This window comes from Mus pahari, chromosome 2 (assembly GCF_900095145.1).
Source record: "Mus pahari chromosome 2, PAHARI_EIJ_v1.1, whole genome shotgun sequence".
Lineage (NCBI taxonomy): Eukaryota > Metazoa > Chordata > Mammalia > Rodentia > Muridae > Mus > Mus pahari.
In genome coordinates this window covers 51807086-51830700 of record NC_034591.1, presented here as the reverse complement: position 1 = coordinate 51830700, position 23615 = coordinate 51807086, and the positions used below count along the sequence as shown (strand labels likewise).

The 23615-nt window shown below is 45.0% G+C and overlaps 1 protein-coding gene across 1 annotated transcript in view; it reads left to right on the top strand.

The window, feature by feature from the left end:
* The window catches only part of Plxna4 (plexin A4), a 448155-nt gene that overhangs the window by 223362 nt on the left and 201178 nt on the right, over nucleotides 1-23615 (top strand). The gene's annotated exons all lie outside the window — the stretch shown is intronic.

Genomic DNA, 23615 nt, shown 5'->3' with positions numbered 1-23615 from the left:
TTTTGTTGCTACTTCACAGCCGTCATTTTTCTACTTTGATAAATCTTAGTGTAAGCAGGTGACACAACTTTCTCCAGAAGTCCTTGTGTCCCTGTGTTCATCGATCTGTCATGTGACTCCTTGATGGGGTATTTTTGGCTCTGTTACCTCTTGTCCTCAGAGAAGGAAGGTTTTATGAGACACCCCCCCCCACACACACACACAGAGGGAGAAAACCTTACTAAATTCCAATTCCATTGTGTTTTGCTTTGCCTAATAAGCTTTTCTATGTTCTTGCTCTGCTCTTTGACCATTCCGCTCCACTTTCACGAGTTCTCAGAATTTGCTTGTGCTATGGAAGCCATGTTGGCTGGCTCAGGGTGATCATCGAACTGTGGCCTTGCTCTGTAATATTTGTGCCCAAGTCTTCTATTTGGTAGCCAATATCAGTGGACTCAGGTCTGTCCTAGGAAATTACCAAAGCAGCCACAAATGGGTAGAGACAGCCACTCTACCTGCAAGGATGCTTCTGGGCTCTTCATTTTGAAAGAGCGTAAGACTACAGGAACATTTAAAGAACAAACCTTCCACTTTTGTTTCTTAACAACAGCGTTGACCGAATGCAGGAAGTTCATCTTTAATATCACTGTTTATAAGCTGCTCGGCGATGTTTACCATGGTTATAATTGGCATCATTAAGCTTAGGTGACATTATTAATGCCGCTGATTAAATTGCTATAAACCCAACTCTGCCATTTACACAAACAGCCATGTCTGAGCTCCTGGCATACATATTTGAGCATTAGGGTGGAAGCAACAGGCCACGGCAGGCATAATCTGGGAGGAATCTGAACCTCTTAATTTTTTACCTTTCTGTTGGAGCTTCAGAATTCTGCATGAAAATACCTTCACTTGCTACTAGTGCTACAGTTCTCCTTTCTAAAGTGACATACCAGTTCCATCAGCACAAAAAGTATCAGGTATCAGGTACCCCTCTCTTTGTACCCCTGTCTTAGGGCCCCTCCTACATCTCAATATGGGAATCCACAGCCTGCAGCTTCATTGTGTCCCCTGTTCTAAAGTCTACTTCACCATTTGGCATATAACCATCTTCCTATCAAGTCTTCCACTTAACAAAGGAGAGCTTCTTAGCTGGGCATTGACTGTCCCCACCAAAACTCATGTCATGACTCAAATGCCATCAGAACAGTATTAAGAAACCTTGGGGAGGTGACTCTGTCTTCATGAATGGGTTCATGTCATGGTAGGGAAGTAGGCTACTTTTTGTTAATCATCGAAAGAGTGGCTTTACTACAAAAGTAAGATTGTTTTTCTCCCTCTCTCTCTCCCCATGTCTCTCAGCAGACAGACAGACAGACAGACAGACAGACAGACAGACAGACAGACAGATATCCTATATATACAAGATGTACCCTGTCCATCTTGAACTTCTCAACCCCAAAGTGGGAGTTATCCAGCCTGTGGTCTTTTGTTAAGCATGGACTTAACTAAGCCATCTCTTCTCCCAGAAACACATCCCATGCCACATCTCTCCCTTCTTCAGCTTCCCCTAGATCAGAAGTGTCTCCATGTCCATGGAGCCTGTCTCAGAGTCTCTCCATCTCTCTCCTCTTCATCTTCCCTAAGTTCTCTTTGTTTTCTCACTTGTGGCTGGAGCTCTTGGATATAAGGTAGAGGCAGGCACACTTTAGTGCTAGATAACTGCTAATAGAATCAGGGGGAGTCTGTTAAGCAGGGATGGTGTCATTGACTGGACAGTTGATGGAAATAGGGGCTGTGATGGGTGTTTCTCTACCTCCCAGTCAGTGACCTCTCCATTCTGGGTAATAAAATCTGACAATAGTTGTCTTTGGGGTTTACCAGTTAGAGTTTCTATTGCAAGGAACAGTGACTGATCAGAATGTCATACTCACAAAAGGAATCTATAGGGGATGGCACCAGGGCTCCTAGACTGATGGGTAGCTGTGGTGCCAACTGGCACCAATATGGCATTTGGGTCACTTGGGCAGCTGGAAACAGCAGCATCTCTTGTAGGCCACGTTAGCTCCTTCTGTGTTGAACTGTTCCACGTGGTTTCTTCTTATCTTGCCATGGGCTTTATCTTCTGGAGATAGGAAGGTTGGGGAGTCAAAGCAAAGAGTCCCGAGTACCATGGCCAAGAAGAGAGGGAACACAGTCATTTGCCATCATAGTAGGGCTGCTTGGTCTTACCTGCCACCAGAGCCTCCTATAACAGAAGGAGTTTCCCTCAAAGGAAGACCTGCTTGCCTGTTGGATTGCCCTTGGACCGTGTGCTGCAAAGGGATGCGTATATATCCTGAACTTTGTGCCAACCAAATTTCAAAGCTGCTCAAAGACCCCTGTATCCTGCAGGTATGCAGGTGTTGCAGAGGGCTACGGGCACCTTCTTCACACTTCCCTGGTACTGTCAGTTAAGGTGCCTGCAAGAGGGTCTTTGTGTGCTCACGATTCCTTGTCTGCTTCTCTGCCTTTGCCACATCTGTACATGCCGGTTGGTAAGCAGAAGGAGGAGCTGGGACATCTTCCTTTTTTTGAAGACAGTCATCCCTCTCTGAAAGCCTTCCTTGTCCAGATTAACAACAACATCTGCAGGGCAGGGGTATGTTAGGACACACACGCACATGTGTTCAGGCATCCAGGGATCATTGGCCATGTCACTGCCCCTATTTCAGTAACTTACGTGTGTGAGTGCTCAACAGCACTAGCATGACGACAATGCATTATGACAAAAAGTTATTTTTATCAAAGGCTCCAGACTACCACCCTCTGCCATGGGAATATTGTTTTCCCTGGTGGGGCAAAGAAGAGCTGTAGTGGCATAGTTGCTGTGGCTATGAGACCGGAGAACAACATGTTGGCTCCAGATAACTGAGCCCTTGAAAGATTTTTCAACCCCAGTGAGTTTCAAATCACTACTCGCCCTGGATAAATCAGCAGTGTGATCCGTGTGTGTGGATTCCAGCCCATTCCTTAGTAAAGTGGCCTGGTGCTTTCCTTTCCCCCTGCTCCAGGCAAGCACGACTCAACTCTTGTCTGTAATGATTCAGATGCCATTAATTCAAACCCACCAGGACAGTTGCTCGTTTGATGTCCCCTTGGGGGAACATTCCAGGAGGTCCCACTCTTACTGATGTGGAACTCTCTGGGGGTCAGTCTGCATTGAGGACATCTGTTGGAGGTGGGGGAAAGAAAGAGAGAGAGGAAAAAAAAAAAATCCCCTGGGCTCAGGCTCCATGAGGGAACCAGATCTGACTTGAAAAGAGCAGACACTTGGAGGGGTTGCAAAGCTCCCTAGAAGCTCTCCAGACTTGGTGAATGCCAGGCTAAGAGGGCCTTCCCCCTCAGGCAACAGGACAACTGCTACCTCCTCTCATGACTAGGCAAGAAGGTCCTCCCTGGACCACTGCCTTAGTTTCCCCCCCTTTATACATGGAAGAGTGCGTGCTTTCTCTCAAAGACAGAAGCAACTTTTTCTTAGACATTTATCAAGTAACTGGGGAAGAGGAAGCTGCAAATTACAACCTGTAATCACATTACTCTGATTTCCTTCTGTTTTAGTTTCTTCCAGTGTCAGAATATTACCTAACCTAAACTTGCCACACAGGCATCGTAAGATGTGATAATAGGTGCGTCCAACACAAAGGTCCCAGTGACTATAAAAAAAGACATTGTTTATAAATATTAGATTTACAAGCAACCTTCCCCAACATGTGGATGCTGTGCTGCATAGAACAGAGCAAGCAAGCCTGTGATTAAGTAATAATGATAAGATTACAGCAATTGGCACCACACTGATGCTAAGTTTATACCATAACAATTAGCCCTCAGATGTGATTTAATACAGGCAGAAGCACATACTTAAGAACGGGTCTGAGAACTACTCAGAAAGCGATCACAGAAAGTGTTCTGGGCTGGGGCCATAAAAATCGGGCCAGTAAACCTCCGCCAGCCAACCAGACATTCTGTTATTTGATAAAACTAATAATGCAAAACTTATTGCTAGAGCAGAAACGTCATAAAAATGTAGTAAAAAATAAACAAGCACATGGCTCTGGCAGACGAGTTGAAAACAAGTGTGGAAATTGAAGACATCAAAGTATAGCCAAGAAGAGTCTTGGCAAGTGGGAATGGGCGCTGTTCACATGTATTAGTGAAAATTCTTGAGGAATTTTGTGTGTTTTTCTCATGTTTGAGCAATATTTTGGGAAGCGATATTTCATACATCCTTGTCTCTGTACCAAGATTTTTCCCATCTCAACATTATTTTGTAACATACTTGGTTGGTGACGTCTGTCGCCGTGATGGTGCCTTTTAGTAGAACTATTTGAAGCTTGGAAAAACAAAGGAAAGAGGGGAAGGTTTGAAGTCTATTAAGCTCAGACGCATCCTTTTATCTGTGTTCTTGCCGTTAGCTTCCGGAACATTCTGAAGGAGGAAGGGACAATTTAACCCTACTTTAGAGAGGAGGAAAGGGAAACTCTGGTAGGTGGGAGATGAATGGGGATCCCTGCAGGGTCCTAGGCTAGACCATTATACCCCTGCCTGGAGCATTTCTCTTTTGTCTGAGGAGAGGTCAGAGTAAGTCCAGCCAAGGTTAGGACCAGCTCCGTTGATAGAAGACTTGCCTTTGATCTCAACTACTGCAGAAAGCTAGACTTGGTGACGTCATTGTGGACCTGTAATCCCTGAGCTCAGGAGGTAAATGTAGAGGATCAGAAGGTCAAGGTTATCTATCCCTGGTTATATCAGTGGCAACACTACAAGGGAGAGCTACCTGCTGCCTGCCCAATGAATGCAGAGCTTCCCATGGTAGAAAAACTCTTTTCTGTGTTCATTTCCTATTCAGATTCCACCTGCCCCATGGGTCATTTTGGGGTTCAAAGACCGAGGTCTAGTATTTCTAGCTCCAAATCCTCCTCTTCATCATGGCCTCATCAGAAGGCCCAGCCATCTGCAAACAGTCAGTGGCTCTATCTGCAGTTGCCTAGCAGCCAAAGAGGTGAGGGAGGCCTCTTTTCCTAGAGCTCTACTCACAGTCTGAAGCCCACTACACAGCCTGGTTGGTACCTATAGGTCAGCAGCTTCCATGGCTACCAAGTGAGGCATCTGCCAGGCAGCAATGGGCACATATATGTATGAGAGGGTCCTGCTCTAGGACAGCCTATTAGAGGAGGAGAAAGAAGGCTGCTGTTTAGAGTCTGAATGGGTTAGAGGCCTGCTTCGACCCTCGGATGGTGGCCAGCAGGGAAAGTGGGGATGTTGTGAGAGGAATACCAAATTTCTCCTTGCAGGGCCCTACTCCATCTGAATGCAGCCTCCTTGCCCTTAAATCCAATTAAAGGCCAATATTATGTCAGTGGAAATGTATGCCAATCCTAATATAGTCTAATAAGGCTTAAAATAGCACTCTGCGAGTGGAAAGCCCTGTGGTTTAATTTGATTCGCAGCCCAATAACAGGCTTAATAAGAGGGAATTGGCCCCCTTTTATTTTCCAATGCTCTTTTCTTCTTTTCTTTCTTTGGTTCCTCTTTTTCTTTCTCTGGAGCTTTCTGGAGTGACTGAGCACAGAGGAACAAAGGCGAGATGGGTACCCCTTTCCCCGTCAGGCTTCCATCAGACAGCCTCATGTTCCTGCTACCCGAGGGAATGTGGGTCTGGCCTAGGGCAAGCCCTCCAGGCCCTTTGCTTGGTCCTACATTTGACTCATGCCGTACCTGGACAAGATGTATCCTCTATGTTTCCTGCCTCCCACTGGAAATAAGACTGTGGATGGAGGACATATTTCTTGGGTTTACTCCCTGGATGAGGGGCCTCACCAGTCCCTTCTTTGTAGACCTTGGCTCTTACTATCCTGACTAGTGGGAGCAGTGGGCATTCACATTTTTAGTGGCCCACCATGGCAGACTTCAGGATGTCTGGCCACAGATAAACTTTGAGAACATTATAGAGATTGATCCTGGGATTTATCTGTGGCTCAGCCTTGAACCAAGGATTCTTAACACTTCCAAAACAGAGTTTTGCTATTCAGTGTGTTTTTTCCAAAACGTTAATGAAATATAATTCATATGTCATATAATTCATCCATTTGAAGACAGTGTTCAATGGCTTTTATAGTTCAACAGCTTTCATACATTTACAGAATTGTACAGCCATTACCAAATTCAATTTTAGAATATTTTTATTAATCTAAAAGTGAACTCCATACCCTTTCACCACCACCCTCCAACTTACCATGCCTCCTAGCTCTAAGCAGCTACCGATCCTCTTTGGTTAGGCGTGTCTGTCTGGACATTGTATGCCAGTGGAATTATATAATATGTGGTCTTTCATGTCTGCCTTATTTCATTCAGCATTGTTACTGAAGTCCATCCACATATATCTCAGCATGCTTTTTATTGTCAGCAATATTCCATTATGGGACTATACTACTTCTACATATCTACTCCTCACTGATGGACTTTTGGGTAGTTTGGACCTTTAAATTTTTTGACAGTGTCTCACACAGCCCAGGCTGGCCTCCAACTCACTAAGTAGCCATACTCGCCTTGAATGATCCTGCCTCTGTCTCACAAGTGCTTGGATTACAGGCACATACCACCATACCTGACTTGACTGCTGTATCACTTCTACTTTGAGCATGTGATAAACGATGCTGCTGGGAACAGTTACATACGTGAGCTGTAATTCATTCCTTACAGTTACAGACATAAGGGTAGCATTGTGGGGTCATTTATCTGCCCATTTGAGGAAGACTCTGACTGTTTGCAAAGCAGGTACATTATTGATATGCATACCAGCAATGCGGGAAGGTCTTGATTTCTCAACTTCTGCGTCAATACTTGTCACAACCCAACTTTTATTGTGACCACCCCAGCAGGTGTGTAATGGAATCTCATCAGGGCTTTGATTTGCATTTCCTGAATGGGCCTGATATACTGTTGATCCAAACTGGTCTGTGAGTTTATAAACAACTAGATCTGAATTCAAACCTCTTGCTAACATGATTTGGAAGGGTGAAACTGAGGATGAGTTCTGTTCTCTGAGGAGATTCACTGAGAAATCTTGGTAGCATCCAGCATGTGTTTTCTGCCTTCCTCTCACAATTCCCTGATTAGTATGCCCCCATCGAAATGAGACAGTGGGCCAGAATGCTATGTATATACACTCTGCTAATTTCGCTACCATGTCAGAAGAAAGATCATAATTTTAAAAAGAAAGGGGAGGGGCTGCTGATGATGGATTGTCCCAGTGCAAAGGAAAAAGGCTTTTCATGCCAAGATAAAGAAATCAGAGCTCTGCTTCAGCCCCCACCCCAAGGAGAAGCAGAGGATGAGGAGTGACCTAATAGCCATTTTCAGTGTAAGAGGGTTATTAGGAGGAGGATGGTGACCAGCTGTTCCCAGCTCGATGAAGGACTTCACAAGGAAAGGCCACTGGAACTGTGGGAAGCCGCCTGGAGCTTGGTTATTAGGTACAGCTTTTTTGCTGTCAGGGTCGTGAAACATTGCAATGGGAATTCATCAAATTTCCTGTCCCCAAAGTCCTTTCCAAATGTGATAAAGTACATCTAGGGGTGTGAATGAGATGCCCAGAGGCAGGGCAGATCCTTCCACCACTCGTGTGTAAGCTCATGATCGTGCACACACACTCACGCTGTCTCTGTCTCTGTCTCTGTCTCTCTGTCTCTGTCTCTCTGTCTCTGTCTCTCTGTCTCTCTGTCTCTGTCTCTGTCTCTGTCTCTGTCTCTCTCTCTCTCTCTCACACACACACACACACACACACAGCAATTCCTGGCCCTACCCACCTCAGCTGCCCTCCCTGCACTCCCCTGCACATGCCAGGCAGCACAGGACCCCATCCCCTCATGCCATGTTTTGGCTGGATTGGGTTTCTTTCCCCTCTCTCCCTAAGTGCTGTGGGGGCGTTACCACTCCTCTCTATTTCAGTAGAGAGTGATGGGGTTTCTATACATAGCCGAGGCTTCTAACTTCTCTGGCAGCTCCTGGGTTGAAAGATGCTGTTAAGAGAGAGGGAGGGAAGAGCTAAGTAACTCCTTTATTTATTTATTTATTTTGAAAAAGCTCTCAAGAAATGCTCAAATGTTTGGTCCCTCATTGTGACAGCATGAGGAGGTGGCCAGTGTAGCCCTCAGCAGATCATTTAGGCTTGGAAGCTGAAAGACTCTGTTAAAGATGAGCAAACCAAGGGCGTGCTAGGGAAGGCCTATGATGAGGGTCAGAGAATAGTCTTTCCATTAGGAATCATGGCCCCATCCATTCTGTTTGTGGTGGGACCAATGAGTGTTTCCTATCCAGCATTCTGCCTTTCTCCTATAGCAATTAGATTTAAGATGATAGCTCCGCCTCCAGGGCCAGAGCAAGGCTTCTATTGGCTCCATCTACAGGGTATTTTATCCATCTTGTCTCCAGGGTTACCTAGAATCAAAATCCTTAAACTAATTAGTGTCCTGAGTTTCCCTAGCTTTAGAGGTTATAGCTATGTCCTTCATAGTTTTGAGCTGTCCTTTCTTTTCTTGTCTCTTGACCACAGCACAAAGATACTGATCCCTGCATCCCTGGGAGCCTCTAGCAGGAGCGAGGGGCAGCTTGGAACCACTTGCCTGCAACAGTAAACAATCTCTTCAGTTTATGTTGGCATTATACAAACATTAGTGTTTTTTTTTCTAGTGTGTTATGGTTTGAAAAGAGTTGGGAAGTACTGAGCCAGTTAGAATGAAGAATAGGTTAGCTTGCCTTCAGCCATCCACTCACTCTTGTATGGTTGGATCTGTGAGTCATGCCCTTGGACCAGAGTGGCAGAAATGCAAGTGGCACCTCAGAGCTATGTGCTTGACCTTGGGAGATGAGTGTCTACATACTTGCACATAGCTGTGACCCACATACCTAAGTAAACAAATTGAAGGGAGAAGGATTCACTTTGCTCATGCTTTCAGAGGGTTCAGTGGCTGTGGTTTGGCCCCTTCGGCAGAATATTGTGGTAAGGGATATTCTCTACTTCATAGGAGGGTGGGAAGGAGAGTAAGGAAGGAATAAGTACTGGGCATCACCTTTGAAGACACTCCCTGCTTCCTCTAGTTTCTCCCACCTCCCAAAGGTGCTATACCCTCCCAGCAGCACTGCCAGCTGGAGACCAAGTGTTTGACAAAATAAGCTGTCCTGGTCAACAATAGCAGTCAGTTGGCTGGTTCTTATACAGAAGCCAGAGAAAGTGATGGATAAGAACAACAGTCTACAGTTAGCGAGTGTTAACATTGGCTCTGTCACATTCTCCCATGCACTGGGCCGATGAGCAAGGTAAGGAAGAAGGAAAGACTTATATAGAACACCCACTCAGTAGAGTCCCCCTCCCCCACTACCATCCCAAGGAAAAGCACGGAGGCAAGTGAGACCTGTTCCCCTTCCAGTTCATCTTTTACCCATCTCAAATTCTAGTGTCACTTGTCTTCTGTCCATGGCTCTCTACAGGGGAAACTGAGTTAAGATGAGCATGTGGGAAATGCTGTAGATGGCCATGTCTCCCAAGAACAGGTGCTTCCTGGGAAAGGAGATGGAGTCAGCCCAAAATGGTAAGATGTTTCCAGGTTGAATAAGGAAGTGTAGGGTGGAGTCCGAGCTCTGCCACTGCCATTGTCATTCTGGGCAACTCTCCTCTCCCTTGCTAGTCATCCCATGACGTCTGAAGACTAGAAGACATACTGCCCCTGTCCCATGGGTAATAGGCTCATTGTTGAGTTTAATATTTCCTACCTGGCCATCTTGAATGGCTGTCTGGAGAGCAAAATCTTGTCTCCAGAATTCCTGCTTCCTTGATTTGGTTGATTCCTTGGACACTGCTCTGGGACCGTTGTTTGCTCTTCTCTCAGTCCGTGTCAGGTACAGCTTCTACCTGAACTTGAGCAGGTTCATGCTTGTGAGACTCCAAACTTCCCAACATATGCCCCTCCCTTTGTATCTTGTTTCCAGTTTCCAGGTGATGAAACTGGCCTTGGCCTGGGCGGTTGTCATGGAGATGCATCCCAGCTTCCCTCCACACACACCGGCCTTTAAGCTTTTCGCAGCAACCTCTCTGGGCTCAACAAGGAAGAGGAGTCTGCCTTTGAGCTGTATTTCCTTTTTTCATGGGGGGTTGGGGGTTTCAGCAGAGGGCTTTAATGTCATTTAATCCAGGTTGTTCCACAGGGATGGGGGGAGGGGGAGAGTGATTGAGCAAAAAGTCCAGGTGGTTTTCGATTTGGCTTGTTGTACTAGCTAATTATCTCAAGTGGTAATCGGAATAAAAAGAAAAGCTGGAACCTGGGTAGCATCCATGTTATTTCTATTTTATCATGTTTTCCAAGCTCACAAAGGGAGCCAGTTTTCTTTCTCTGCCCTTTCCTTTTAATGTCATCTTCTTACTGCTGATCAAATCTTTCTGCCTAGTGATATCACTGTCAAGGATGCCTCACCTTTTCATTCAACACTCTGGATACAATCACATCAATAATGTCTGCCGGAACCTCAGCTGAGCCACTGCCTCTAGGAGCTTACACTCATCCACATTTCTAGGAAACTCTGCATGTGTGTGTGTGCACTCACATGTGCATGTGCTTGTGTGAACACAAGTGTGTGTGAATGTGTGTGAGTGTGTATATTTGTGTGTGCACATGCATATGCATGTGTGTATGCATGTGTGGTGTGAGTGTTCAAATGTGTGTGAGTATGTGTATATGTGTGTATGTTTGTGTGTGTGAGGGTATACGTATATGTGTGTATGTGTGAGCATGTGTATGTGTTTTTGTATGTGTGAGTGTGTGTGAGTATATGTGTGTCTGTATATGAGTGTGTGTGAGTGTGTGTGTATGTATGTGCATGAGTGTGAGTATGTATGGATGTATTCTGTCTGTATGAGAGTGAATGTGTGTGTATGTGAGTGAGTTCGTGGTGTGTGTATGTGTGTGTGTGAATAATTTACCCAGAAGAGATCTCCAACAATCTCAAAATACTTTGGACAGTTTCTTCTGTAATACAGGTAGAAAGGGCTGCCTGAGCCCGCTACCATGAGCAGGTCAGAAACACTGAGGTACAAAGTGAAAACGTAGGACAGTGTACACTTCTTATAGTGTGTAAGGAATGAGATGGGTTCCAATCTAGTGACCCAAAAGGGAAAGAGTCTCAGCTTCCTGACAGCTCTGCCAAGGGTTTGGAAAGCAGATCTTCCCCACAAATTCTAGTTACAGAATTCTCTCTGTAGAAAGACAGACATAGCCATGGTATGGGACTAGGGACATAGGTTATCTCTAGTTCTTCTATGACTGACCTTGTGAATCACTTTTTTGTTGTTTCTCTGTCCCTGGACATCTGAATTTCATGAAAGCACTGAGATATCTCATTCAGCCTTTCCCCTGTCCTCTAAAGTCAGCATTATTTTGTGATGCTCAGAGCTGTCAAACAACTTGGCCAAAGTCACACAGTAGCCAGTAATCATACCCACGCCAGAATCTGCTGTATTAAACTTGAGTGCTTCTCATGAGTCTTCAGCTACCCATGGGAACAAGCGTTACTCCGCACCGAGGCAAGATTCAGATGGAAGGTCATTTCAAGGTCACCCCAACAAACAGCCCGCTGTAGCAACCCTGTTGACCAAGAGTGATGGGGGCCTTAGAGCTCCTGTAGCAGATGGGAAAGGGAGGAAAAGGGGCTAAGTAGGAGAAGAGAAAAAGTACTGGGAAAAGAAACCATGAACACAGTCCACTCGCCTGGCAGAGCAGAGGGTAAATGTGCCATGCTAAAGTCCTTTGAGCCAAGAGAAAATGTGTGTCTTTATCTTCATCAGTACAATTTATGGCCCAGCTGGGCTCTCCTGTGAGGTTGGGGCTATTCTGGCACTGCCTGCAGAGTTCCTCTTGGGGTGAGACTCTTGGAGCCTCTGGGACCCTGCCAGCAGCTTCCTGTAGCCATGGTTATTGAAGAATGTTCCCACTGGGATTTGGCTGGTTCAGCCAGAAGATTTAGGGGACAGATCTATGGGGTTCCCAGAGGAGTCAGCTCACCTGACCTGGGTGGTGGGTCCACGGGTTACATCATTTCCTTCTCCAATATTCTGACAGACACTTTCCTCAACTCAGTTGTTCATTCTTTTCATTGGGTTCAACACCGCAGGCATGGTGACTGTTACTACCATGGGGGGGGGGTATTGCATATCGTTCTGTGGGAGAGCTCAACGCACTGGGTGTACTTGAGATTTCTTGCCCTTAAGAAATAAGCAGGAGCAAAACGTTAATGTTTAATGCATGTATAACAAGCACTGTGAATGTATAAATTGTTGTAGCTCTTTGTTTCTCGGATAGATTTTTTTTTTTTCAATTGTTCATGTACTGGAATTAATGATGATCTTTGGAGTGCTGGCTTAGTACTTGAGTCAGTTAACCAATGCAAAGTAGCACTGGGCACGTTGGGGGTGTTGGTATTTACCAAATAGCCACCCTTAATGTGTCAACAGTTTAGACTTACTGTTTGGATTTTGTTGACTATTAAATACTCTGCTCACGTGACTCTCGACTTTCACACCTATCCCCCAAAAGAGTGATTTTTAAAGACCCACCCCCAAATGTAGATATATAGGTTTGTACTTGCTCAGCCACTTACTCATTCATCACATTGTCTCCGTCAGCCGTTCATGCCTATTTTGGTTGGATGGATATTTATTGTCTACACATTTGTAGTGAGAACACTGAGGTAGAATGTTCCAGAAGGCACAAACAATCCAACTAGTTTAGAGCAGACATCATTTCCCCTTTTAGGATGGTAGATCTCCTCATCTCGTGGTGTGGCTTTCAACCCAGGATGTCTGCATACCATGGAGTTGGCACTGCCCCTTCTTATATTGGCAAGCAACACCTCAACCCATCTCTTCCTTGTCACTCCATTAAATCCCAATGCTGAGAAATGAGATGACCACACTTTGAGAACAGAAGTAAAAATAGAATCTGTTTTGATTGGCAGCTTCTGGGGATCCACATGCAACCACCATGCAGTTAATAGGACAGCTAAGGGAGAGGATTGGGAGACAGCTAAACACAGAGGAAGCAGCACACTAGACTCTCATTCAACAGGGGCAAGGGTTGACTACTTCAGGTACATCTGCACTATGGAATGGGACATTCTTCATGGTTCGTGATGGGGTGAGATGCTAAGGTAGTCATTCCTTCACTGTGCTGGTCTCTTGTCTACAGGAAACTAAGTTTTTTGAAGTCTTAGTTCCATAAAAAGTAACAGAGCTTTACCATACCATGGCACATATAGAAAGTGATTCTCTGGGGCACACAGTGGCAGACAGCAGCCTCCACAAGAGCCAAGGGGTATGAGGCAAAACCTCTGACATGATATTCCTGTAGCCTATTAATAGTCTGTCTTCTGTGCCTCTCACACTGTTAGGATGAGCTCAGAGAAGAAAACCTGTCTCCCATGGCAAGAACATGGCTTTCAAGATGGCATCCCACCTGTTCTTCTGCCTGAGACAAGAACCACAGTGTCATTAGAGAAGACATAGCCATTCATAGTGGCATTGGGTGTGACAATGAGGAGCGTGGGGTGGCATTTGTGAGTCTAGATGATTCATCTGCCTGTGCACGTCACTGAACAGCTTGGCCCATGGTTTACCCTTTTCTGAGTCTCTCTTTCACGACTACAAGGATTGGAGAAGTCTCGTTTCCACTGTCAAGTGAGAACTTCAGAAAGCTCACTCAGAAAACGCACATACTTATTATGAACTAGTCCACACCGAAAGAACTTTCCAGATGGGCCTGGTGGTGTAGGCTTATAAACCCAGATATTCAAGAAGTAAAGCAGGAGGATCAGAAGCTCAGGGCTAGCTCAGGCTACATAGGTCTTAAGATCATGTCCTGAAAGCAGTTACACAACATTATGTAGACTGAGTGTGTTGTATTTATACAGAGAGAAATACAATGCGCATGCACACACACACACACACACACACACACAGACACACACAAGCTTGCAACATCACAATTTTTGTATTTGTTTGTTTGTTTGTTTTTTTCATTGACACAGGACATTTTTATACAAGTGTATAAGTGCATTTCCTGCTCAACCTACCATCTTCTCCTTCTCCCTCCTTCGGTTCCCTAGATAGTTTTGATCCTACTTTCACTCTACACATGCAGATGTAGTCTTACATGCCTATGTAAATTCTATGGGCCACAAAGAAAAGAAAGCATGCAGTATTTATGTTTTTGAGACTGGCTTAATTTGTTAAATATTATTTCCATTTATTTTCATTTTCCTTCAAACAACATAGCTTTATCCTTGTTATGACTGAGGGACTTCACCATGCTTTCTCCACTGTTCCTGTGGTAGATGCCTCCATTGGCTCCATACTTAGCCATTGTGAACAGTGCCCTGGGAGCCACTGGTGCCCACTGTGTCATAGGGTCACTTGCAGTCCTCCAGGTCAATCCCAAGGATCAGTGTTTATATAGTCAGTCTTTTTGGTTTTCTATAGGACATCTTTGAAAACTGCTTTCTTGACATTTTCCAAGGATGTGGTCCTTGAGAGGGACATCTGCCAGATGCCTGCATTCCCTCAGGAACATCCCAGGGAAGTATTTGCCTATCCAGCCAGGCTTGGACAGCTCTTCTTGAGCCCTGTACACGACTCAGCGGCTACCTGCACAACTCAGTGTTAAATCTGATCACCCTGAGTTAGAGAAACAAAAGACAGAACTCTGCTTTGGGGTAATGATTTCAAATGGATTAAAAGACACACTTGCCGACAACATGGTTTTAAGCCCAGCTTAATTTACAAGAACAACAATAATCACAGAGACTTCTTATTTTACAACCAAGATGAATCTGCTTGCAGCTCATTATATTCCTAGATTCTTTATTTGACTAATATAAGTGTGTTACTGTGGCTTGTGAATTCTCTCATTATTATCTGCTTTGTTATTCATACTTTTATCCAATGTTATTATTTTTGTCTAGTTTCCTTTTTCTTTAGTTTTCCATAATGCCTCAAAGCTTTTGCTTTACTTATAATCATACATTTCTTCATGGCAGAGACAATTTTGTTGACGTTCCAGGGAGGAGGACAGGTAAGGAACAGAGCTGGACTGGACGGTCCCCACAAAGCCGTTTCCACACCAAAGGAAAACCGTGACGATGGATTTGTTCATGCTGCTTCATGCCTGGCATGGGGCCCATGCTTAAAGCCCCTTGGGCGCAAAGCATCTAAAAATGGACGATGGTGTTTCCCAGAGTGTGTCTGAGTACTATTTTGACTAAGTCATACAGTCAGTAGCTTGAATGAACTCAGCAAAGTGATTATCCATAGCTCACCTTCTTCAATAGATAGCATTAGTACCAATTCTCTATGTGGGATAAATGGTTCCTATGTCCACTGGTGTGAAGACAAGGCTCAATCTGAATATAGCCTGGCTCTACTGAGCCTGTGTCTTTCTACTTCCTGATCTACCAAGATGTGACCCAGCTACCTCATATCTCCTGACATAGACAAAGACAGAGGCCATTCCCAGAGGCCATGCCTTTTAGCATCATGGACTTTTAGCTTTTAACCATGAGGTAGAATATATCCATCCTCCTTTTAGTTGCTTTGGCCACACTGATGAGAAAAGTAACTACACCCAAGCTAGGCTTATCTAAGATGATCAGTATGTTACATGCTTGCTTTGTTTCTTTGTTTTATCACTTATGATGTTTTCAACTGAGTATTGGTTATCAGTATCTCACCTGGTCATATATGCATGCATGCATGCCTCTGTGTGTGTGTGTGTGTGTGTGTGTGTGTGTGTGTAAAATTCAATTATCTCTCACCTTAATAATATTAAATTATTATTTCATCTTCCCCAAGAAACTTAAAATATATTGAAAGAAGAAAAAGCTTCAAAACAACAATATCCCACCAAATACCCAGAAGTATGCTCTAAAGGAGCAGGGTAGGGCCATGCAGAAGAGAGAACAAAACACGGGGTGCTTCCAGATGGAGAGCGGTGTCTATTTACACTCTGGGTAAAAGGTACAGCCTCGATTCATGTGTGGATGGAGAAGGTGTGAGTGAGTAGGGGGAGGAACAATAGGGCTGGCTGAATGAAGCACTGGCTCATGGGCAGAGAGGAGAGAAGGTGGAGACATCAATCAGGTCCATTCTGCAAAGGACTCGAATCCTGTTGTAAAAGATACAGGTTTGACTATATTTTAGCAATTCTGAAATACGCGTTTTTTTTTTTTTCCTCCCATTTTTAACATCTCTGAAACTGAGTGCATCTTACAATCAATGCATTGTCATACTTAATTGCTAGTGTTTTTTTTTTTGTTTGTTTTTTGCTTTTTTTTTCTTTCTTTTTTAGTAGTACATACAATTACAGCGTGGTGTACAATTGGTGCCTTAGTTTAGATGAAATGTGGCGTGTTAAAGGCTGCAAGGCCCAAGGACTGGAGAAAACTTTCTGCTGCTATTTATCCCCTTGTTCTTCCAAGGAATTGTCCAATGCTTATAAAACATGCTTGGTTGCCTTCTGATACAACTCAGATCTGATGGGAGACCTCAGACTTCCTAACTCCCCAGGGCTGTGGCCTAGCGTAAGTTTGAGACTCTAGCCATCTTCCAGCCTGCGTCTCCTGTCTCTGCACATCTCTGTGGAATCAACAGAATGAGCTTGGTGGCAGAAAACGGGACTTGAGGGTGATGCTCCTTTTTCTGTGCCTTTTATTGCTCCCCAGTGGTTTCTATGCCCTCTTTTCTGCTTTTCTCTATTGAGCAGAGCTGTCTTGTGGGGATGCTAAATCCATGGGTCTGTCTGTTGTGGGGACAAGAGTAAGGAAACCCAGGCGAGTGTGACCCTCCCTTCTCCCCGGGAGCTGTTGGCTATTGGCCCTCAAGGACAAAGGGATGGGGGCTGAGGGAAGAGTATCGGTGTGAATACTGACAGATAGATTGACTTCCAGTATCATCTTTAACCAGACAGCTCAACTTTATTCAGGGTGAACAAGGGCCATATGGGTCTTGGGGATTGGGTAGGAAATGCCAAGGTAGATATAAGCTATTGGCTAGGGTGGAGGTCTGGGAATGCTTCATTTACATAAAGAGGAATTCCAAGAACCCCGTTATCAGGAGAGAGGAAGTTGAACCTGTAATCTGGCCAAACACTATGTGACTATCCTCAGAGGTGGGGGAGGGGGGGTAGAGCTCTTGGCATTCTATGTTCCACATGCTGCCCTTTCTTCACCAGGCTTCACTTTATCTGGTCTTTGAAAGGACCAGATACAAGAATACCACTGCATCCCTTCACCAAGAGATCATCTGAGCCCATTGCAAGGATGGCGTGGTGGAGCCTCTCATCACAAACATATCTGTAGGCCTCCATTTATCTTCTGCCATCTTCCGTATCCCTGAAAGGTGCTGTCATAGAGAACAGTGCCAGGTAGCTGGAGCCATCTTGCTGGCAGTTTTATCAGCCACCCTACCCTGGTTATTGTCCATCTACCGAACTCGACATCTGAATGTGACTTTATGACATGCCTTCTCAGGGAGAAAATGGCTCTTTCTTTGTCCGTCTAGTGTTGGATGAGCAAAATGGGCAGCTGGACCATCGCTTTCCATTTTTATTTGAAGACAGACCCTGTGTCTTACTCCATTGTATGTCTCCATGAGCCAGACTCTTGTCACCCTCTGATATTTGCAGTGTGGTCACTAAGCAATTATTGACTGAATGCTAAGCATTGTTACTCTTAAGAGACATTCCAGGCTAGACTAGGAGATTGTATGGCTATCTATAGAACATCCTCCTATGGCGAGGGTGAGGATGTCAGATAATCATTGCGTAAGTATCTGTGTAATTACTCTGCTGGCAGCATTTGAAAGACAATTTGTCCTGAAAGCATGGAACAGCTCATGTCATGAAAAACATAAAACACCATGTTTTAGCTAGCCTTCGTAGTTGACTGGCTCTGATAACTTGATGCTTCCATACACAAGAGATTACCCCTACAAGGAAGGAAAGAAAAGAAAAGAAATGAATTGAGTTGGCATTCATATTCAGTCTCAAAGGCATCTGAAGCCACCTTGGAGTGGTAAGAGTTTAGAGGAGCCTCAGTGACCCACAAAAGTGTCACTGTCTCCATTAGGGACTGAGGGGAATTTTGTGCTCACTGTTCTGTTGCCCATGCTGGCCACAGAGGCAGAATAGACCCGGGTCTCCTTGCTCTTAGTCCAGTTTTCTCTCCAAGATATACACAGACCTCCATCCCACAATCCTTTCTGAAGCTGACATCAGAAGACCATGCCCTCACTGAAGTACACAGCTGGGAACATGGCTTCTGTGAGTGTGGAAGTGGCCATGGATTTGAGAGGCAGCTAGTTCCAGACGTAAATAACAGGTTTCTACAGTGTCTATGTGATGAGCAGCTGTTTCCCCTCGGCACAAGAATTACCAGGCTTAGCTTGCTCCTCTGGGAAGGACTTCGAACTGACAATCAGGAGAACATCCTTGCTTTGCCTTGTGGGCTTGGTAGTTATGGGAACTGCAAGGGTCAGTGCAATGAGCCAGATGTGCCCAGCTGCCGGAAATGACTTCTTGCCCTGCCACCACCACACACAACGCTTCTCTCCCAATGTGAAGAAAAAACCCAGTTAGTGAGCAAGGGACATTTTTTTTGCCCAGCCTAGACACACTCTCACAGCAGAGCTTCATATTCCTTCGAGCTGATTACTTCCTGTTCACTTGGGCATGGCAGCTGCTTGTGTCATTTTGGATGGCTTCTTTCTTAGAGTTAGGTCAGGCAGAGAGTGTTCCAGATTTTAAACTATTGCTTCTACGATATAGTTTAAGCTTGCTATAACTGGGGTTTATTGGTTGATGGCAGAGGGCTGTGATGTAGTAGCTACTGGTGGAAAAAAAAAGCATGCAAAGAGAGAAGAGTCTATCTCCATGCCTGTCTAATAACCCTGTGAGCACCAGTGCTGAGCAAGAGTGAATGTGTCCAACCCAGCTATAGCTGTACCTTTTTTTTTTTTTTTTTATGATTCTGCACAGGTATGTAAGCATTCGCATATACGGTTGTAGGTACTACCACTGCAGGGGATATGTGCCTGACCCTGTGTACAACACTCCTGTAAGATTTGATTTGCCCATCAGCCCACCGCACATATGTTCAAAACAGGTAGCTGAAGTATATCTATTCTGATTTTGCTCATGTGACGCTCCCCTCCCCCCCCCCCATCTTTCTAGGGGAGAAACTGTGCAGTGTCGGCCCTGCCATAAAGAGAAACGGATTTCTATGGAGCCCCCCATTTGCCCTGCAGACACATTGCCACAGCTTTTATGCAGCACATTACACTGTGGTGAAATTTAGTTAATTTTATGGTTTGTTATTACAACAGCAGAGTGGATTGAGAGAAGCAGCTTTTGTTGGCTCCAAGTTTCACATTTCCTGGGTGTGAAGGGAGTGAGTAGAGGCAGGAAGCTGGCTGCGGTAGGAGACGAAGTCCACATAGCAGCAAAGTGGCTGCTCTGATTGGCTATTAATTTTTAGACCTACAGGAGTTATTTCTGTAGACAACGGAGACTTGGTTGCTACCCCTGTGGAATATAAATTTTGGTCCGGGAAATGGGAGAGACAGGCAGAACAATGAAGATGCAATAGGTAGGTACATAGTCATTTTTGCTGAGAAACATTTTGGTGAAGTGAGCTCTGTAGCGTGAACATTGTGTGTTCAAATCCCACCTTTACTTGCTGTGAGCTCCCTTTTCTCTCACCTCAACTTAGTCGTTTGCTTTATTTGCAAGTAGGGTGCTGGCAGGCCATGGCTGCTATTTGAATCTGAATGTCCTCCAAGATTCACGCATTAAAATGTGGTCTCTAGCCTGGAGAGGAGGTGGTAGGACCTTGAGGACATGGCATCTAATGGAAGAGTGTTAGGCTATTGGGAATGTGCCCTTGAAAAGGATGTAAGGACCTCAATCCCTCTTTCGTTTCTGGTCATTAGACAAACCAAACCCAGTATTCTAGTTGTAGTATTGAGACTTACCACAGACCCGAAGGTCACAGGGCCAACTGACAAGGGACTGAAAGCACCAAAACGGTCCTTTCCCCTGCATCAGCCATTGCCTTGGGTAGAATAGTTACTATGCTGACACGAATCCCACCAGCCCCTACCTTCACACACCTGGGAGGCCCACACCTTCCACACGGTAAATGCTTAGGAAATGTACATCTCATCTGTATCTTTGTTGAGAAAACTCACAGAACACATCCAGAAACTTCTCAAGGGAAAAAAGCAGAGTAGTGAGGTTATGAAGTCAGGCACTTACTGTCTAATCCATCCCCCAAGGATAAGGACTTGAGAGGAGGACGGTTGTCCTGTGCTTCTTGGGCTTCAAAGGGTTCCATTCATGGTTGGCCAGTCATGAAGCAGAACTTCATGGCAGCAGGAGCATGTGGTTGACACATTGTTTACCTGATGCTGAACAGGAAGCAAAGGAAGCAAGAGAGAGAACTTGACTCACCATCACCTTTTAAGTTATAAATTCATCAATGAGTCGATCCACTCATGAAGTCAAAGTCCCCGTGATCCTATCACTTTGCATTAAGCCCCTCTCTGAACACAAATGCACTGGAGATCAAGGCTTCAATGTAGGAGCTTTGGGGGGGGGGGGACGCATATGTCAGACCCAAACTAGAACAGATGCCAAGTAGGGAGAGAGTGTACATGCACAGTTCACACTGGACATATTTCTGAAGCTCCAACTCCAAACCTCTCATCGGGCTATACAGTCAAGAACATGGGAAGGATACTTATGGGAAAAGGCAGAATCCAGAAAAATGTATGCTGCTTGGATCATATGCTCAGCATGTTGAATCTGAGGCCAGGATTAAAGCCTGTTAGCTGATTGGGGGGATAAACCATCAGTTGCTCTGAATGAAACAGCGCTATTGGCATACGTATTTGTGTTCCTAATGGAGCTAATGAAATCTTAAATCCAGAAACAGGAGTAGATTACTTAGAGAGCAGAAGCTCTTTTCATGAGAGCATGGCTTTCCCTCTTGTTCTCAGCTGGGTCCTCAGTAGCTGCCATGAGTGCTAGGCAAGCAGATGATAAAGAATATGTCATCCCCACTTTCATTCCTCCAAGGTCTGGCAACGTCTCTCTCAGTCTGGGAGGCTGTTTATCTCTGTGCCTATGGTGTCTTCCTTCTCAGCAGACAGTAGCCCAGTGGCTCTGCTGGTCTTGCCAAAGGTATCAGCAGGCCCCCGTCCCCTTCTAGAACGGGGAGACTGTCTTCACAGAAAGCAGCAAACCAGAGAGAATATGGGCTTTGGGGTGCGGGCCCTAGAGTCACAGTGTGGAGATGTTATGACCCCGCATTTGCTGGGTTTGAATGAGAGGAAAACAATAAATGTCTTTGTTTCATCAGTTGAAACTCATCATTTCACGGACAGTATCAAAACACACCAATTTAATATAGGGTGGCCTTGAACTTTAATGATAAAATCAGGGCTGAGAAGGCTTCTATTTTAGTTCAGGGAGTTCCATGCTGAACATACTAGAAACCCTCCCAACAAGGCTGAGTCATTTAAGGAAAATGAACTCTGTGATGGGGGTAGGGCAGAGAGGAAGGTGGCATTGGGAATGAACAGACTCTGACGAAGAACACAGGCTTCCGAGTCAGCACATCATAGGATAATTAGACCTTGGCAGTTGCTGAGCCACCCCCTTATTAGAGAAAAAGGAGCACTGTTTATTTAGTGTCTCCCTTCTGCACTCAAAGGTTCAGATTGCTCATTATCCCAGAACCTTTAGTTTCTTTTCATAATTTTTGTTGACACATGTATATGTGTGTGTGTGTGTGTGTGTGTGTATGCACACACAAGTGGCAAGCACAGGTGGATGTAGGTATATTTGGAGGTGGGGCAGGGGACAACCTTAAATGTCATTATTCAGGAAGGCTGTCTGTAATTTTTGAGACAGGATTTCTCACTGTCTCACCCATGGGGCTTAGACTCCCTAGCCAGTAGACTGAGAGATTCTCCTGTCTCCACCTCGCTAACACTGGGTTTACAGACATGGACAATCATGTACAATATTTTTATTTGTGTTCTAGTGGTTAGACACAGTTCCTGGCACTGCTTGGAAGACACACACTTACCGACTGATCCTCCTCCACTTCCCAGTCTCAGAACCCTAACTTTAACCTTTGTGGTCTCTGTAGAAGTGGGTATATAACCAGCAGCACCACAGACATGCTTAAGACTGTCCTCCGCTTGTGATACAAACAGCCCAAGGAGGATGAACTGTTAAGAGATTAAAAGACAGTAAGTTGTATTTCAAAATAAAACTATACTGACTAATTTTTTTTAATTAACAGAAACAGTGCAGCTTTTCACAGGGCTTAGAACACTTATCTCCAATGTTGAACTGTCAGGGTAACGTGCTGGCATTCTGGTTAACAGAAAGACCCGGTAGCGAGAACCACAGAGCTTGCATTTTTTATTAAAGAGTTTGAAGTAACATCTGAAATAAATTAGCCCCTGTGGACAGCCACCTTGTTATAGCCAATGTTGGCATCCCAGCCACTGCTCTGTGGACTGTCTGAGGTAGGCTTGAAGAAATATCAGGGAAACTATTTTTTCCTCTAGTGAAGAGGGGCAGACTATTTAAGATCCTTGTGCTCTGTTGTGCCACCCATGTGGTCCAGCCCCGAAACTGCCCTAATGTCCTTTCTGAGCCTGTTCGTGGACTTCCCACTGGTTACTATCAGGCCACGGGATCCAAAGTGTCTCTTGCTACAGTGAGCAAAATAGCTCACAAAGCACCAGGGGGTGATTCTTAGCAGAGGGTCTAGTTCTTCGTGAATATAAACATGAGACCACTCTCTGTGCAAAAAAATATGTCTACTTCTGTCCACCCCCTGCTGCTTCTGTATCTTACACCAGGCCATAAGAATTCTATTAGAGAGATGACTCATAGTGCAGAAATAAGAAGGTTGAGATGCTATAAAATCATCCCAATTATTAAATGCATCTAATGAGCATGCAAACAGTAATTAAATATGTAAGCAAAGCCCTATTTGGCTTGAAGGACTTTAATAAATTAGGTGAGTTCTCTTTTTGGAGGAAAGGGGAGGCAGGGGTGGGGGATGTACTGAAGGATCCCTGAGTAATGCAAATGTCACCAGACTTCCCTTGAGGTGTTCCCGGCATGGTTTACAAGGAAATGTCCATGGTGAAGCCTTGGAGAGTGTCTTCTTTCATGGAATCTCCCAGTAAAGAGAAGCAGTGTTCACTTCCTTCTTTGGGGGTGTGTCCTTGCTCTAGGTATTCTCCCAGAGCCCCACAAATCTCAGCTCTCACTTTGTGGGAATACCAGCCCGTACGGAACAGCACCTCTACAAGTGTAGACAATTCCTTAAAGACACCCATCGCTATTAGCTGCTGAGGACCAACTACAGCCAGGGATTGCTCTCTCTGTTAGCAGTTGAAGTGCATTTGAGCATGCGTGCGTGCGTGTGTGCTTGTGTGTGTGTGTGTGTGTGTGTGTGTGTGTGTGTGTGTGTGT